This window comes from Macaca nemestrina, chromosome X (genome assembly GCF_043159975.1).
Source record: "Macaca nemestrina isolate mMacNem1 chromosome X, mMacNem.hap1, whole genome shotgun sequence".
Taxonomy (NCBI): Eukaryota; Metazoa; Chordata; class Mammalia; order Primates; family Cercopithecidae; genus Macaca; species Macaca nemestrina.
This window is the reverse complement of record NC_092145.1, coordinates 149,094,412-149,110,951: the sequence shown is the minus strand read 5'-3', so window position 1 is coordinate 149,110,951 and position 16,540 is coordinate 149,094,412.

The following is a 16,540-nucleotide window of genomic DNA, read 5'->3' as shown; positions in this document are numbered from 1 at the left end:
ACATAAAATCATAAACAAAATCAGAAGGGAAATAACAAAACGAGAAACATTTTGCAACTCATACCAAAGTCAAAGGGCTAATTTCTTAACAGTAAAAATTCTTAAATTGATAAGAAAAAGACCAAAAGACTAACTGAATAAATGCGAAGAGCAAGTTCACAGAAATTGATACAAAAACTTTTCTGAATCTTGAAAAGATGCTCAATTTCATAAAATGCCATTTCTTTTTCCTTTTTGAGACAGGGTCTTGCTGTGTCACCCAGGCTGAAGTGCAGTGGCACCATTATGACACGCTGCAACTTCTGCCTCCAGGATTCAAGATTCTCATGCCTTGGCCACCCTGGTAGCTGGGATTACAGGTGCACGCCACCATGCCCAGCTAATTTTTTTTTTTTTGTATTTTTAGTAGAGACAGGATTTTGCCATGTTGGCCATACTGGTATTGAACTCCTTGCCTCATGCAATCCATCCACCTCTGCCTCCCAAAATGCTGGGATTACAGGCGTGAGCCACCATTCCTGGCCAAGAGAAATGCCATTTTCAAATATTAATTTGAAAAATATGAAGACAACTGAGCACAGTCTTAGTGATAGTACAGGAAGAATTCCATACAGATACTGCTATTGGGAAATGCAGTATGTACCACCTCTAGACCAGTGTTCATCAAACTGAAACATGCACACAGAATATCTGGGAATCTTGTTAAAAAGCAAATTCTGGTTCAGCTGGTCGGGGGAGGGGCCTGAGATTTTGCATTTGTTTTTGAGATAGAGTCTCACTGTGTTGTCCAGTTTGGAGTGCAGTAGCATTATCACAGTTCATTGCAGCCTTGACCTCCTGAGCTCAACTGATCCTCCCACCTCAGCCTCCCTAGTAGCTGGAACCACAGGTGCATGCCACCACACCAGGTTAAGTTTTATATTTCTTGTAGAGATGGGGTTTTGCCATGTTTCCCAAGCTGGTCTCAAACTTCTGGGCTCAAATGATCTGCCCACCTCAGCTTCCCAAAGTGCTGGGATAACAAGCACAAGTCACCATGCCTGTCCCGAGATTTTGCATTTCTAACAAACTCCCAGGTGAGGCCAGTACTGCTGGTCCACAGCCCAGACCACACTCTGTGTTATAAGCTCTGGTAATTTGTAAATGTTTAATAAAATTTTAAACAAAAGTCTCTCCTAAACCATCAATACCATTTCTTGGAATTTATCCTACTTTTATTTTCACATATGTGGGAAATGGTGTGTGTTCTAAAATATTCCTCATGAAATTGGGTGTAAAAACAAAAGATAGCAAGCTATGTGAATATCTGTCATCATAAGTGTGCTAGCATTTTCTTTCCCCCTGCTTTGTTCCTACTCTTTATCTACAAGGGTTTCGATATTTTAGAAGACTAAAAACTACATTTATCAGACTCATGCAGCTAGGATTTGTGACATGATTTAGATTTCATCGATGAACTGTATTTTCATGAAATGTAATGTAGTGATGAGACATTTTCCTGATGCTTTGAAGTCTGAAAAGGAAAATGAGGCAGACATGAGCATTTGCAACAGCTGGACTCCACATTCCAGCATGTACTTACTAGCTTCATGAGCATGAGATTCAGCTGTGGGAGTGTCGTGACAGCATCACAGTTCTCTGACTTTGTAATCACAGCAATTATGGTATGACTTTTGTCTTTTTAAAAATATACCACACAGCATGAGAATCGTGTGACTTTTAAACCATTAGTCCATTGGCAATCACCTGAATTGCTTCCAATGAGTTTCCAAGCACCTAATTTTCTGTGTTAAAACTCTTTCTACTTAAAATGCCTGGAGTGTTTACTGCACATAATCCTGAATAAAACAGTATTTGGCACCAAGATGGAAAACCAAAATTAGTTATCTAACCTGTTTGTGTTTGATGACAGTGGTAACAACACCATACTAGTTTGTATTGTCCTACCATATAAATAACCCTATCCAGATGAAATACTATTCAAGGGCAAAGGGAAAACAGAATGCTAAATGAAGAAAGAAACTTCACCAAGAAAAACCTCATGAGTAGTTGTGAAATCAAGGAATATAGTAGCTACATACATTGTTTCCTTGCCATTTTGTGTATATACCTTTATATAGTAACCAAACTTCATTTCTCCATTTTCTCCTTCACTATTATTTTATATAAAGGTGTTAAAAGTATAATTTAGTTTATACTAAATTAGTATAGTGTTTAGTTATAATTTAGTGTTTAGTTATAATTTAGTCATTGTGTTACAAGACATAACATTTCAATGTGACTAATTTAAAATAGTAATTAAAATCACTCAGAGTTTGATTCTGCAACTAATAGAATTGGTTCTCCTTTATGGGGAGAGGGTGAATGTATTTTCACTGTAGAAGGTAGTATATAATATAAGGTGTGACCATATTGTTGCAATTTAAGGACAGGTGGAAGGATACGTATTTATGGTGAATAATTCAAAGGGGTAGACAGTGTCCTTCAATCAGCTTTTGGTATCCTTTTCCACTCTTCTTTCTGTTTTATTTAGGTTATTCCATGAGTTTCTCTTATACAACAAGAAAGTGACTCCAAGCTGAAAAGCATTCAGACTAACAGTAAGACAAGGGCCACCTCTGTGATATTATGCAGGCTGCATACAAAGTCAGACAGGTATGAATGTATGTGGCTGTTGGTTTCCATCTTCCAGGGTCTACTCACCAGCTTCATGGTATGAGACAGCACCATTTACGGCCATGGTGATAGCAACTTCTGAATCGCTGGATGACAGCTATGGTTGTATAACTTTGAAACCAGCAATTCGGTGGCAACCCCATTATTTCCACTTTTCCTTCCCTTTCGATTACTTCATCTCACCTAATTCCTTTTATTTATATACCAGAAAGCAAGTGAATTTCTACTTCCTGCATTAAACTCTGACTAAGAGGGCTGGTTAAATAAATTATAATACATCCATATGTAGACACACTCTACATCTACATGCACATGAAAGATGTAGCTCTAGATATACATATATACAACAATCTGTGATACATTATTAAACAGTAAAAGCAAGACACAATATGTATATAGTATTATACAGTATCTTGTATGTGTCTATGTCTGTGTATACATAAAATATCTCTGCAAGGATACACAAGAAATCCATAACAGAGAGTCCCCTAAAAAGAGAAATGGGGTGTCTGAGAGTCAACAAAATACAAAGGAGACTCTTCACTTGACACCCTTTGTATCTTTGGAAGTTTCATCAACTGAGTATATTATACCAACAAAAAATGTTTATGAAACAAATTAAAAAGAACTTCTGATCCAGGGTGAGAGAAAAGAAGGCCTAGAAGAAAGCCCTAACTATTATCGGCAGATAAAGGAAGAGCATGTACAAAGGAAACAGAGAGTGGCTTAAGAGCTTGTAGTAACAATGGGAAAGATAGGGAAACAGAGGTAAAGGTAGTGGAGTGTTTCCAGAAGGGCAAGAGTTAGTGCCTGAGTAAGTGCTGCCAGAAAGCCAAGTAAAGCAAGATAGAAAACCCAATTGTTACTTGGGTTAGCACCATGGTCATCCAAAGTCTTGGTGAAAGGAGTTTTAAGGGAATGCATGCTTCACTCCTCTGAAGAATATGAGGAGGTTATTGGGTTGAAAAAGGAGAGACAGCATCCCTTTTTTTAAAAAGGTTGTATTGCTTGCTCAAAGGTGCAGTCAATTCAGATGGCCTTAAAGATTCAAATCAGTTTAGAGACCCCTACATTCTAGTGGGTTATCCTAATAAGCTGTTGTGATTTTTTTAAAAGTCTCTCTATTGCCTACCGAGTGAAATAAAGTACTAGGTGAAATTTAGAATATACCTACTAACATAACTTTCTGGGAAATAGTTTCATTATCCAGCAGGATCTGGGCTTTTGTCTCTAAATTATAAAAATAGTATGGAAGCAACAGGATGTAAAGTCCTTAAAAGACTGGTGAGTACTAGTAGTTTGGAGGGTGACATGCATGGCTGTCTTTAGTTTTCATATGGAAAATGAGAGTCAAAGCAGTGAAGTGCTCTCAAGGCTGGAGGAAGGGTCATTAGGAGGACAAAGCCATGCCATGGGTTTTAGATTTATTTTATTTTAATTCTTATCCCTAAATCCATGAGAAATTCCACTATATTCATTTATCTTCTAGAACAATTTATTAAATAATTCAGTAACTTATTAGCCACATTTTCTGCCTCCTTGAACTTAAAATCTAGTATAAACAACATTGATATGTATATAAACTGAATGTAAACAGGATATAATTTAAATTAGTATACAAGTTGCAGATATATGTATTTTATTCGAAAAGCTTTATCATCTGCACTTATGAAAACATGAAAAACAGAATATACATTTTGCTGCTTTCATGCTCTTTTGGGGATGTCTTTTGGTCTCAAGTCTGTAGGAGACCTATTTGCAAAATAACCAGTACTCATTTAAAAATTGCCTGGAAAATGTTATTAAGCTAATAAAAGTGAATTAATATTTGGGTCTAGTTGAAATGATACAGTTTAAACAGTGAGAAGAGAATGCCTGGCTTGGCCCAAGCGCTATTTTACCACATCAGTTTATTATAATCCTTTAAAAGCTTTTTTATTTTTTTGAGGCAGAGTCTCACCCTGTCACCCAGGCTGGAGTGTAGTGTCTTGGGTCACTGCAAGCTCCGCCTCCTGGGTTCACACCATTCTCCTGCCTCAGCCTCCCCAGTAGCTGGGACTACAGGCGCCCACCACCACACCTGGCTAATTTTTCGTATTTTTAGTAGTGACGGGGTTTCACCATATTAGCCAGGATCGTCTTGATCTCCTGACCTTGTGATCCGCCTGCCTTGGCCTCCCAAAATGTTGGGATTATAGGCGTAAGCCACCACACCCGGCCTAAAATTGTTTTTTAAACAATATTGGATGAAAATTTCAAAAGTTTTTTTTTTTTTAAAAAAAGTAAGTTTGATAGCACAGATCCATCTGGTCAGAGACATTGTCTTTATAGGGAATCTAGTAGCTTTCTGTTTATAAAATTAATCCAGTATTATTTGTATTTTTTCCTTTGGGATATAAACAAGGAAAAAAATGGCACGAGATTCAATACAGGGAACTATAAAGTTATCACACCTAATCTATTAATCTCAATGACCAGGTCCAAAGGAGGTTAGGTATGTTTATAAGACAAGAGACTTAGGTTAGCCACGATCCAAGGATTTAGCAAACACAGTGAACTGATGTGAAATGTTTGACCATATTTTCTCATTGTCAGCTGTGGTCAAAAATGTCATGCTGGGCATTAAGCAACTTTTGAACTTCCCTTCCATGTCTAGACTAAGTAGGCTTTGTTTTCATCTTCTAAACCTTTGCACATGCTTTTTCCATTTGCTCCACAATCAACTGTTCCTCTCCAATCCCTTCTTATCTTTCAGCACAATTTCTCTGGAGGAGGAATATCTGTGCTCCAGATATTCCCTGACTTTCAGACATGAAGTTGCTCACCCCTGCTATGTCCTCCTATAGCACTCTGTACTTCCTTTCTCATTACATTTTTTTTCTTCATTAAGTTTATAAATTCATCTGTCAATTCAACTAGTCTTGGCTTCATAGGGCTAGGGACTGTACTAACGTGCTGCCATCTCATATCTCCTCCAGTGTCTAGTGTCTAATAAATACCTTCTGGATAAATGAATACTCTAAATGACCATACTGCATAATTCTCATTCCTATTCTTGGTGTTGCTTAGTCACTGTGTTTCTCTTCCTGGTGCACATACATCTTTCAAAATGCAGAATTTACATTACAGATTAACTGCAACTTATATAAGTTTTATATAAACTTGTAATATTTTACATAAACTTTTGTAAACTTATCTCCTTGGTGTAAAAGTACTGCTGGATAGAAAAGGTGTAGGTCTCTTTAGGACTTTCAAGTTCTGAATTGCACCCACTGTTACTGAAGCACCAGGGGTTTCGACTAGGTCCTGCTGCCTGTCACACAGAAAGCCACAATGACTATTGCCAAGGAAGAAGGCTTTAATTGGGTGCTGCAGCCAAGGAGATGAAAACTCAGTCTCACATCTGTCTCCCTGAGTCTCAAATCCATCTCCCTGACCAGCTAAAACTAGGCGTTTATATAGCAGTGAAGAAATGTAACAATGTGTGGGAAAACAGGAGTTTGGAGGGGCAAGAAAGCAATCATCATGAATGAGGGGTCCAACCTCTAATTGTATGGATGTACTTAGATCTTGTGAGTTTTAGTTCTGTCATACTTTTTTTTTTTTTTTTTTTTTTTTTTTTGAGAGGCCTGCAGGTCTTTGCTTCCTGAGGAAGGAGCTCCCATAACACAAATGTAAGTTTCAAGTTTTAAGACCAGAAGGGTCAATTTTTTTTTTCTTGAGAGAATGAGTCTCACTCTGTCACCCAGGCTGGAGTGCAGTGGTGCAATCTCAGCTCACTGAAGCCTCCGCCTTCCAAGTTCAAGCGATTCTCCTGCCTCAGCCACCCGAGTAGCTGGAATTATAGGCATGCCACCACACCCAGATAAATTTTGTATTTTTGGTAGAGACAGGGTTTCACCATGTTGGCCAGGCTGGTCTTGAACTCCTGGCCTCAAGTGATCCACCTGCCTCAGTCTCCCACAGTGCTGGGATTACAGGTGTAAGCCACCACACCTGGGTCCCAGAAGGGTCAATTTCTGTTTATCCAAAAAATTATCTCTGGGACTATTGGATCGGTTTTACTGCCACAAACTTTTATATGTTCATTTTAGTAATAGACTACAAAAGTTTACCTGTATCTTACTTTATGCATTTTCATTGGTCTGCCTGCCCAGACACTGCTGCAGAAAAGGAAAGTTCTGAAAGGAGTGTTCATTTCTACTTTTGGGGTTTACATTTGACCAAGTTCAGAAGGGACCTGAGGAGCAGAATAAAGTAGTGGTGGATGATGACAACAATGATGATAGGAAACAATTATACGTACTGAGCACTGTGCTAAGTACCTTACAGTATATTATCATTTAATCTTTCCAACAATCCTGAGTTAGATATGGATACATTAATGAATTGACAGAAAAAAATCGAGATGTGCATTTTCACATGTATGAGCATGCATGCACACACACCCACCACACATTACGTGGAGTATGGAACCAAATGACCTGGGTTGGAATACAGGTTTCACCATGAGCTATTTCTGTGTGCCTCTTAGAACTGAACCCGCCATACAAGGGAGGCTTTCTAGGTGCTGACCATGCTGTTTCTTGACCTCAGTTGTGGTTACAGAAGTATTCATTTTACAATAATTTGTTAAGTCATGGGTTTACATTTTATACAATTTTTATATGAGTGTAATATTTTATAATAAAAAAAGGTTGGGGCTGTGCGTGGTGGCTCATGCCCATAATCCCGGCATTTTGGGAGGCCAAGGCAGGAGGATCACTTGAGCCCAGGAGTTTGAGACCAGCTTGGACGACATGGTGAAACCTTGTCTCTACGAAAAATACAAAAGTTAGCCAGGGGTAGAGGCATGTGCCTGCAGTCCTAGCTACTGGGGAGGCTGAGGTGGCAGGATCGTCTGAGCCCTAGAGGTGGAGGTTGCAGTGAGCCGAGATTGTACCACTGCACTCCAGCTTGGGTGGTAGAGTGAAACCCTGTCTTAACAAGAACAAGAACAACAACAACAAAAAGGTTGGAAGAGGAAAAAAAAGAAGGAGAAAGGAGGAGAGGAGGAAGAGAAGAAGGGTGGAGGGAAGAGTGCGAGGGGAGAAAGGAAGGTGAGAAGAGAGGGAGAAGGAGAGGGGCAAGGCGGGGACAGGAAAGAAGAAGCCTAGCATAAATTTAGCATTTTATAACCATTAGCTATTATTAGCTAAAAACAATTTTCTAGGCTTTTAGGTACATTTTTGAATATAGAAACAAGGTATTGATCAGTAATATATATCCCAAGAAGTGTCATCTGCACATACATACACACAACTAGCTCTTTTACTGAGGGGATTACTTTTGTGGAAAACAGTCCAATGTTTTACCATTTATTCCTGTTAACATTTTTTATTATGAAATATTACAAACACACAGAAAATTAGAATAATATAACAGATACCTGTGTACTCACTATACAGCCTTGTCAAATCTTTATATTTTGTCCTATTTGTTTCAGTTAAGTAAAAATTAATTATGCAATTGGAACACTCCCTCCTCAATATGTACCCCTTCCCTCATCCTATTTCTCTCCTATCTTGGAGGCAACCACCATTCTGGATTTATTGTTTTTGTGCATTCTTATGCACACATTATACACTATCGTGTGTCTTTAAGAGTTTTTTACTAACTGCTACAGTTTTGATACAATGGCTCTATGTTATTTCTTTTATGTGCTGTTGTATTCTATTGTATGAATATTACATTTATCTATTTCTACTTACATTTAGATCATTTTCATAATCTTTGTAATAACAAGCAATACTAGAAAGAAAATTATGATACTCATCTCCTGTTACAAAGTATTTTTCCAGATACATATTTAAAAATGGAATTGGAGAATCAAAAGACAGGTGTGTCTCCAACTTTTTTACATGTGGCCAAATTGTTCTCCAAATCAGTTGTCCCCATTCACACTCCCGCTAGCAGCAGATGAGAATTCCCACCTCTTGGTATCTTTATATAGCTTCACATTTTTGCCAATTTGAAAATGTGAAACTTACATTGTTTTAGAGGAAACATTTCCCTAAACACTAACAGTTCATACCTATTTTGAAATGCTTCTGCCACCATAATTTTCTCCCATGTTACTTGCCTATATCTTTGCTTTGCCTATTTTTCTTTTAGGTCATTCATCTTTTCCTTATTGATTTCTAAGCATTCTCTAAAACCTTTTCTCAGACATCTTCCTCCATACTGCAAGCAGATTCTTTAAGTAAATTTTTAATTAACATATAACATACAGACAGAAAAGTACAAAGATTATAAGTGTATAGTTTGACAAGTTTTCACAAAGGTTACTAGTGGTCACATCACCAAATAGAAACCTACTAGCACCCAGAATATCCCCTTTTGTCCCTCCTCCAAAGGGTAACACAATACCAACTCCTAACACTATGCATCATTTTTGCCTATTTTTGAACTTTACATAAATAGAATTACCACACACTATGTACTGCTTAGTGTATGGCTTCTTTCATTCAACAATATTTCTGAAAGATTCACCTATGTTGTTTGCTCTTTCTGATACATTGTATTTCATTGTATAAATGTATTACAATTTATTTAGCGGAGCTACAGTCAGTAGATATGGATGACAGCTTCAGGGCTCTTCCAAAGAGTGCCACTATGAACATTCTTTTGTACATGTCTTTTGGAAATTCATATCTGCATTCCTGCAGGGCATATACCTAGGAATACAACAGTTGGGTGATAGGGTATTATATGTTCAGCTTTCATAAATACTTCCAAACAAGTTTCAAAGGCAGTTTTTTCAACTTATACTCCCATCTACAGTGTTTGGGGCTTGCAGCTGCTCATAGCCTCATCAAGACTTGGTATTATTTGTCTTGCTCATTTAAGACATTCTGGAGAAAATATAGTGAAATCTTGGTAATTTGCATTTTCTACTGAAGTTCATCACCTTTTCAAATATCCTCTCCCACACTGTGACTTGCTTCATTATTAATTTTATGGTGCTCTTTGATGAACACAAGTTATTAGTTTCATGCAGTCCCCTTTTTCTTTTTAATGAGTGCTTTTTGCGTTTAAAAATTTGCTATCTCAAAAGTCATGAAGACATTATTTTATGCTTTCATTTAGATGTTTTATTGTTTTAACCTTGCACACATAGATCTACAATCCATCTGAAATTGATTTTTACATATAGTTGAAGTAGGAGATCAAGATTCCTTTTTTTATATGGACATGCAATTGATCCAGCACCATTTATTAAAGAGATCATCCTTGCCTCACTGCACTGAAGCAATCCCCTTCTCAAAATTCAAGTGGCTTGTGTGGGTCTGTTACCGGACTCTATTCCAGTGGTCCTCAATCTTTTTGGTACCTGGGACTGGTTTCGTGGAAGTCAAGGGGGGCATGGTTTTGGAATGAAACAGTTCCACCTCACATCATCAGGCATTGGTTAGAGTCTCATAAGGGGTGCACAACCTAGATCCCTCGCATATGCAGTTCACAATATGGTTTGCGCTCCTATGAGAATCTAATGCCAATGCTGGTCTGACAGGAGGAGGGGCTCAGGTGGTAATGCTGGCTCGCCCGTGGCTCATCTCCTGCTGTAAAGACTGGTTGGGGCTTGGGGAGCCCTGCTCTGTTCTGTTCAGTTTGTCTATTTGTCTTTTCTTACATCCGTACTACAGCATCTGAAATACTGCAGTTTTATAAGAAGCCACAATATCTGATGATAAAAGCCCTCTAGGTTTGTTCTGCTTTTTCAAAATTTTGGTGGTTATTTACGGCCCTTTTCATTTCCATACAAATTTTAGAATCTGCTTTTCAATTTTCAAAAAACTTCTAGGATTGCATTGTATTTATGAATCTATAGATCAATTTAGAGAGAACTGGCATCTTTATAATATTAAGCTTCTCGATCTATAAACATGATGTATTCCTCCATTTACTTAGGTCTTTTTAATTTCTCTTAATAATTATGTGTTTTTCACTTCTTCTATTAGATTTATTCTAGGTATTTGACCTTTTTGATGCTGTTGTAAATGCTATTCTAAATTTCACTTTCTACTTGCTTATTGCTAGCATACAGAAATACAATTGACTTTGTATACAGCGACCTTACAAAGTATCTTTATAGCTTATCTACCGATAGAGTCTCAGGACTTTTTTGTGACATAGACAATTGTGTCATCTGAGAATAATGATAGCTTTATTTCTTTGTTTTCAATCTCTATGCCTTTAATTCCTTTTATTTGCTTTATTGTTTTGACTAAGACCTCAATATTGAATAGAATTGAGGTAAAATGAGCATCCTGTCTTAGTCCCCATCTCAGGGGAAAAACTTACCATAATTCACACTAAGTGCAATGTTCTGCAATGATTTTTTTATCCCTAGATTTAAAATATTCATTACATGAGTAGTTTGCTTCATTTGAGAATCCATCTCTTTCTTATCGAAAAAGTAACCTTGAGTTCCTTTAAATTATTTAATTTAACAACATTCAGTAGTACTTGATAAATTTCTGACATATGATTTTCACCTTGAATATTAATGTAATGTATACCAGTATTTTTTAAGGAGTCTACCTCTGCTTTGCTGCTTGGATCTCACCTATTTGTGTGTGTGTGTGTGTGTGTGTGTGTGTGTGTGTGTCTTTAAATAAAAGGAAATAAGAATATATAGACTGGGGTTCATGCTAAAGCTATTCAGGTCACTTATGCATTTATTTATTTATTTATTTATTTATTTATTTATTTATTTAGAGGCTCACTCTAGCACCCAGGCTGGAGTGCAGTGGTGTGACCTCGGCTCACTGCAACATCTGCCTCCCGAGTTCAAGCGATTCTTGTGCCTCAGCCTCCCGAGTAGCTGGGATTACAGGTGCATGCCACCCAGGCCTGGCTAATTTTCATATTTTTTTTTAGTAGAGATGGGGTTTCACCATGTTGGCCAGGCTAGTCTTGAACTCCCAACCTCAGGTGATCCATCCGCCTTGGTCTCCCAAAGTGCTAGGATTACAGGCATGAACCATGGTGCCCAGCCCACATTTTTTTGTTTTTATTATACTTTAAGTTCTAGGGTACATGTGCACAACATGCAGGTTTGTTACATATGTATACATATGCCATGTTGGTGTGCTGCACCCATTAACTCATCATTTACATTAGGTATATCTACTAATGCTATCCCTCCCTGCTACCCCCTCCCCACAATAGGACCCGGTGTGTGATGTTCCCCTTCCTGTGTCCAAGTGATCTCATTGTTCAATTCCTACCTATGAGTGAGAACATGCAGTGTTTGGTTTTCTGTTCTTGTGATAGTTTGCTGAGAATGATGGTTTCCAGCTGCATCCATGTCCCTACAAAGGACACAAACTCATCCTTTTTTATGGCTGCATAGTATTCCATGGTGTATATGTGCCACATTTTCTTAATCCAGCCTGTCACTGATGGACATTTGGGTTGATTCCAAGTCTTTGCTATTGTGAATAGTGCCGCAATAAACATACGTGTGCATGTGTCTTTATAGCAGCATGATTTATAATCCTTTGGGTATATCCCCAGTAATGGGATGGCTGGGTCAAATGGTATTTCTAATTCTAGATCCTTGAGGAATCACCACACTGTTTTCCACAATGGTTGAACTAGTTTACAGTCCCACCAACAGTGTAAAAGTGTTCCTATTTCTCCACATCCTCTCCAGCACCTGTTGTTTCCTGATTTTTTTAATGATTGCCATTCTAACTGGTGTGAGATGGTATCTCATTGTGGTTTTGATTTGCATTTCTCTGATGGTGAGTGAAGATGAGCATTTTTTTCATGTGTCTGTTGGCTGCATGAATGTCTTCTTTTGAGAAGTGTCTGTTCATATCCTTTGCCCACTTTTTGATGGGGTTGTTTTTTTCTTGTAAATTTGATTGAGTTCTTTATAGGTTCTGGATATTAGCCCTTTGTCAGATGAGTAGATTGCAAAAATTTTCTCCCATTCTGTAGGTTGCCTATTCACTCTGATGGTAGTTTCTTTTGCTGTGCAGAAGCTCTTTAGTTTAATTACATCCCATTTGTCAATTTTGGCTTTTGTTGCCATTGCTTTTGGTGTTTTAGACATGAAGTCCTTGCCCATGCCTATGTCCTGAATGGTATTACCTAGGTTTTCTTCTAGGGTTTTTATGGTTTTAGGTCTAACATTTAAGTCTCTAATCCATCTTGAATTAATTTTCGTATAAGGAGTAAGGAAATATTTTAAATTTAAACTAAAATGAGATTGGGATGATATTTGAAGCCTGAAGATCCACTGATTTATTTTTTTCATTCGACAAGCAATTTTGCAGCAATTAGGATGCACCAAGAACCAGTCTCTGGGGACTTTGAAGGCTGAGTATTTGCTAATTATTTTATTTAACAAGCTTTTTTTTTCCCTCAAGAAATTATTATGTACCTTGAACTGTACAAGGTCCTGGAGATATGGAGGAGATCTCAAGGAGTTCCTATTGCACAGGGAGAAAATGAGACATAAACAGATATATCCCACAGTATGATAAACACAATAATAGAAGGATGCATGTGGAGATACACATAGGGGTCCCCAGCTCACTCTTGGCCAGGGGCAGTTGGCATCTGTGAAGAGTTTGTACAGGAGACGATGCCTGAGTTGAAGCATAAAAGGTAAATATGAACTAACTGGGCAAAGAGGAATAGAGGTAGAAATATTGCATCAAAGCAAATGGCCAAAAGTAAACAAGCAAAACAGCATTTGTTCATTCAACAAATATATCTTGAGTGGTTCCTATGTCACAGACATAGCATTTGGCATAAGTTTCTGATAAATAAAAATAGACATAGTCCCTGCTCTTCTGAGTAATTTTCAGAAGTAGGGTAAGAGATATTTATAAAATCCTATTTGAGACTTTTTGTCCAAGTATTCATTAACCTCCAAACATATTCTTATAGTCTGAATATTATTACATTACTAAAACAAAAATCAGTGTCTAATAAGTAGCTATAATTTCAGAGGCAGTTTTCCAATACTTTTAGTGGGAAGTCTCAGAAATTCATTTATAGTTTGATTTTTCCATCTTGGACTACAGTTTCTGTTTTTTTGAGACGAGGTCTCACTCTGTCGCCGAGGCTTAGGTGCAGTGGTATGATCATAGCTCACTGCAGCCTTGAACTCCTGGACTCAAGTGATCCTCCCACCTCAGCCTACAGAGTAGCTTGGACTAGAGGCATGTGCCACCACGCCTGGCTAATTTTTAAATTTTTTTGTTGTTGTTGTTAGAGATGAAGGTCTCACTATGTTGCCTGGGCTGGTCCTGAACTCCTGGCCTCTCATGATCCTCAAACCTCTGTCACTCAAAGTTCTGGGATTACAGGCATGAACCACTGTGCCTGGCAACTTAGACTACAGTTTCTAAATGAAACTGTTTTATTAGTGATGGTTAGGTTTACCCTCCAGCACTCAAAGCCTATTTAACCCATAATATACATAAAGTATTAATAGTTCTATTTCAAATACACTGAATCACTTATTTTGCAATATCTATGAAAAAATGCTAGGCTTTAGGGATACATGTTTGTAAAAGATGACACAGCCCTCGGTCTCATAGAAGTTACAATTTAGTAGAAGAGACAAATAACTAAACAACCACACAAATGAATGTATGATGATGATCTGAGATGATGGCTATAAAATGAATGGACCAGTGGAGACATAATGAAACACCACAGCCTACACCTTGGGTCTGGAAAGACCAATGTGGCATCCAGGCAAAGGAGTAGAGGAAGAACATTCTGGAAAAGGTATTAAAGGAACTGGGACAAGGTCAGTGTGGGTGGTGTAGGGCAAGAGAGGAGGACAGTGGCATGAGAAAGGCCATGTCCAGACTATACTTTGCCTAGTGAGCCATACCATTTCTTTCTAATAGCAAAAAGAAGTCCCTGGGAGACTAAAAACAGTGCAGTTAGTATCATGATAGATTTACATATTAAAATAGTTCATCCTACCTACACTGTGAAAAAATATGCTACAGAATCCATGTGAAAAAAAAGATGCTACAGAGTCCAGTTGGATGCAAGGCATCCAGTTAGAAGGTTTCTGCACTGATGAAGGAGAGGTGACAGTGGCTCACACCAGAGTGGCAGTAGTAGAGATGTAATAAAAGATTAATGAGCTAGAAAGCTACTTATGTGATAGGACCTGGTTAGGGATTACTGAGAGGGTTGAGAGAAAGGGGTTGTCTAGAATGACTACACATTTTCAGGGCTACTTAGGAAGTAGAACTGATTGAATGTTGGGGGTGAAGGAGAAAAATGAATGGGCAGTATCCAGATAGATATACAGCTTGAACAATAGGATGTATGGTGATATAGCCACTAACATCAACTAAGACACAGCAGGAGGCTTAGGAATAAAGGTGATGAGTTCCGTTTTGGACTTGTTGCATTTAGATACATTGGGTATCGAGATATGAGGCTAGCATATGATTACAGGATAGCACTCTGATACTTGAAGACTGGAGAAGAGATGTATATATGGGGAATCATCATTTTGCAGGTTACACATGCCCCATCAGTGGGGTTGAGATGGGACTGTGAGGAAGCACAACTGTTAAGAAAATAGGGTTGCAGGTCTGATCACCTCTTGCATTAATTAATGCAGAGTCCAATTAATGAAAGTCCAAATTAACAAAAGAGTGCAACCTCTTTTCAGTAAAATGTTTATACAGCTCCCAATAATTTATACCTTGTCCATGCAATCTCCCTAGGTCTAACTGCTGGCTTGCCTCCAGGAAAGCAAAGTGACTGAGAATCAGGTCCACTAGTCACCATTTTACTCTAATATAGTGAGATCGTGCATTGAGTGAAGAAAAGCAGAATTATTTTCAAATTTCAGCCTTTTTTGCAATCTTACTGTTCCTGTCTGAGAACTGGTCTTTCACCATTCTTTCTACTACTGCGACATACCAACGTTTATGGAACAGTACACCCAAGCCAGGCTCATTGTTTACCACTTTCAGGAAACTATTTGCAAACCCGAGATGGGATTAGAACACTCATTATAGCTAACATTTATTTTTTTCATTATTAAACTTTATTGGGTATCAACAAAATGAAAAATTAGATTTGGTACAAATCTTGAGAAATAAACTTTTATTTCAAGCCTTGTTAAAAACATGTCTAAAATAATTTGGTTCACTTTCCTGCTTTCCAGAAAACCACTACATAAAATATTGGCTACACCTCAAGGTATTCAGAAGGTTCTATTCATTAGAACTCTTGGTTGCAAGTGACAGAAACCTACCTGAACAATAAGCTGCTTTCTTTCCACTTGAGTTGCTTTCTCCCTGTGTCTAAGTAGCAAGAACATGGAATAATTCTCATTGGGCTTGTATCGCACCAAGGTGCCTTTTTGCCCAATCACCTTGGTGAAGAGATGAGATATTGCCTTGGATCATGCCTGGGCCATTTACCCAACTTGTGGTCAGAAGGAAAGTTCTGCTACCAGAATAAAGAAGATGGCAAATTAACAAGACAGAATAATATAGTTACTACAACACAATTCACACGATGACGATGAGAATCCAGTACTTTGGTTGGCATGAAAAAAGAAGTGACAATACCTCAGAGTCATCACTGTGAATGATGATTGTCATTGGAGACAATCATCAGAGTAAGATTAGGGGTGAGATAAAAAAAAGTCACTGTACATTCTTAGAATTTTTAAGGTTTTAAAGTCATCTTTGTAGTAAATTATTAATCTCTGGAAACTAAAATATGAAAATCATTTTCAGTTACTTTTTGATCTAAAAATTACCATTTTTAGTTTAGGTTTTACTACATATAATCCAAGTATAATGAAGGATAATTT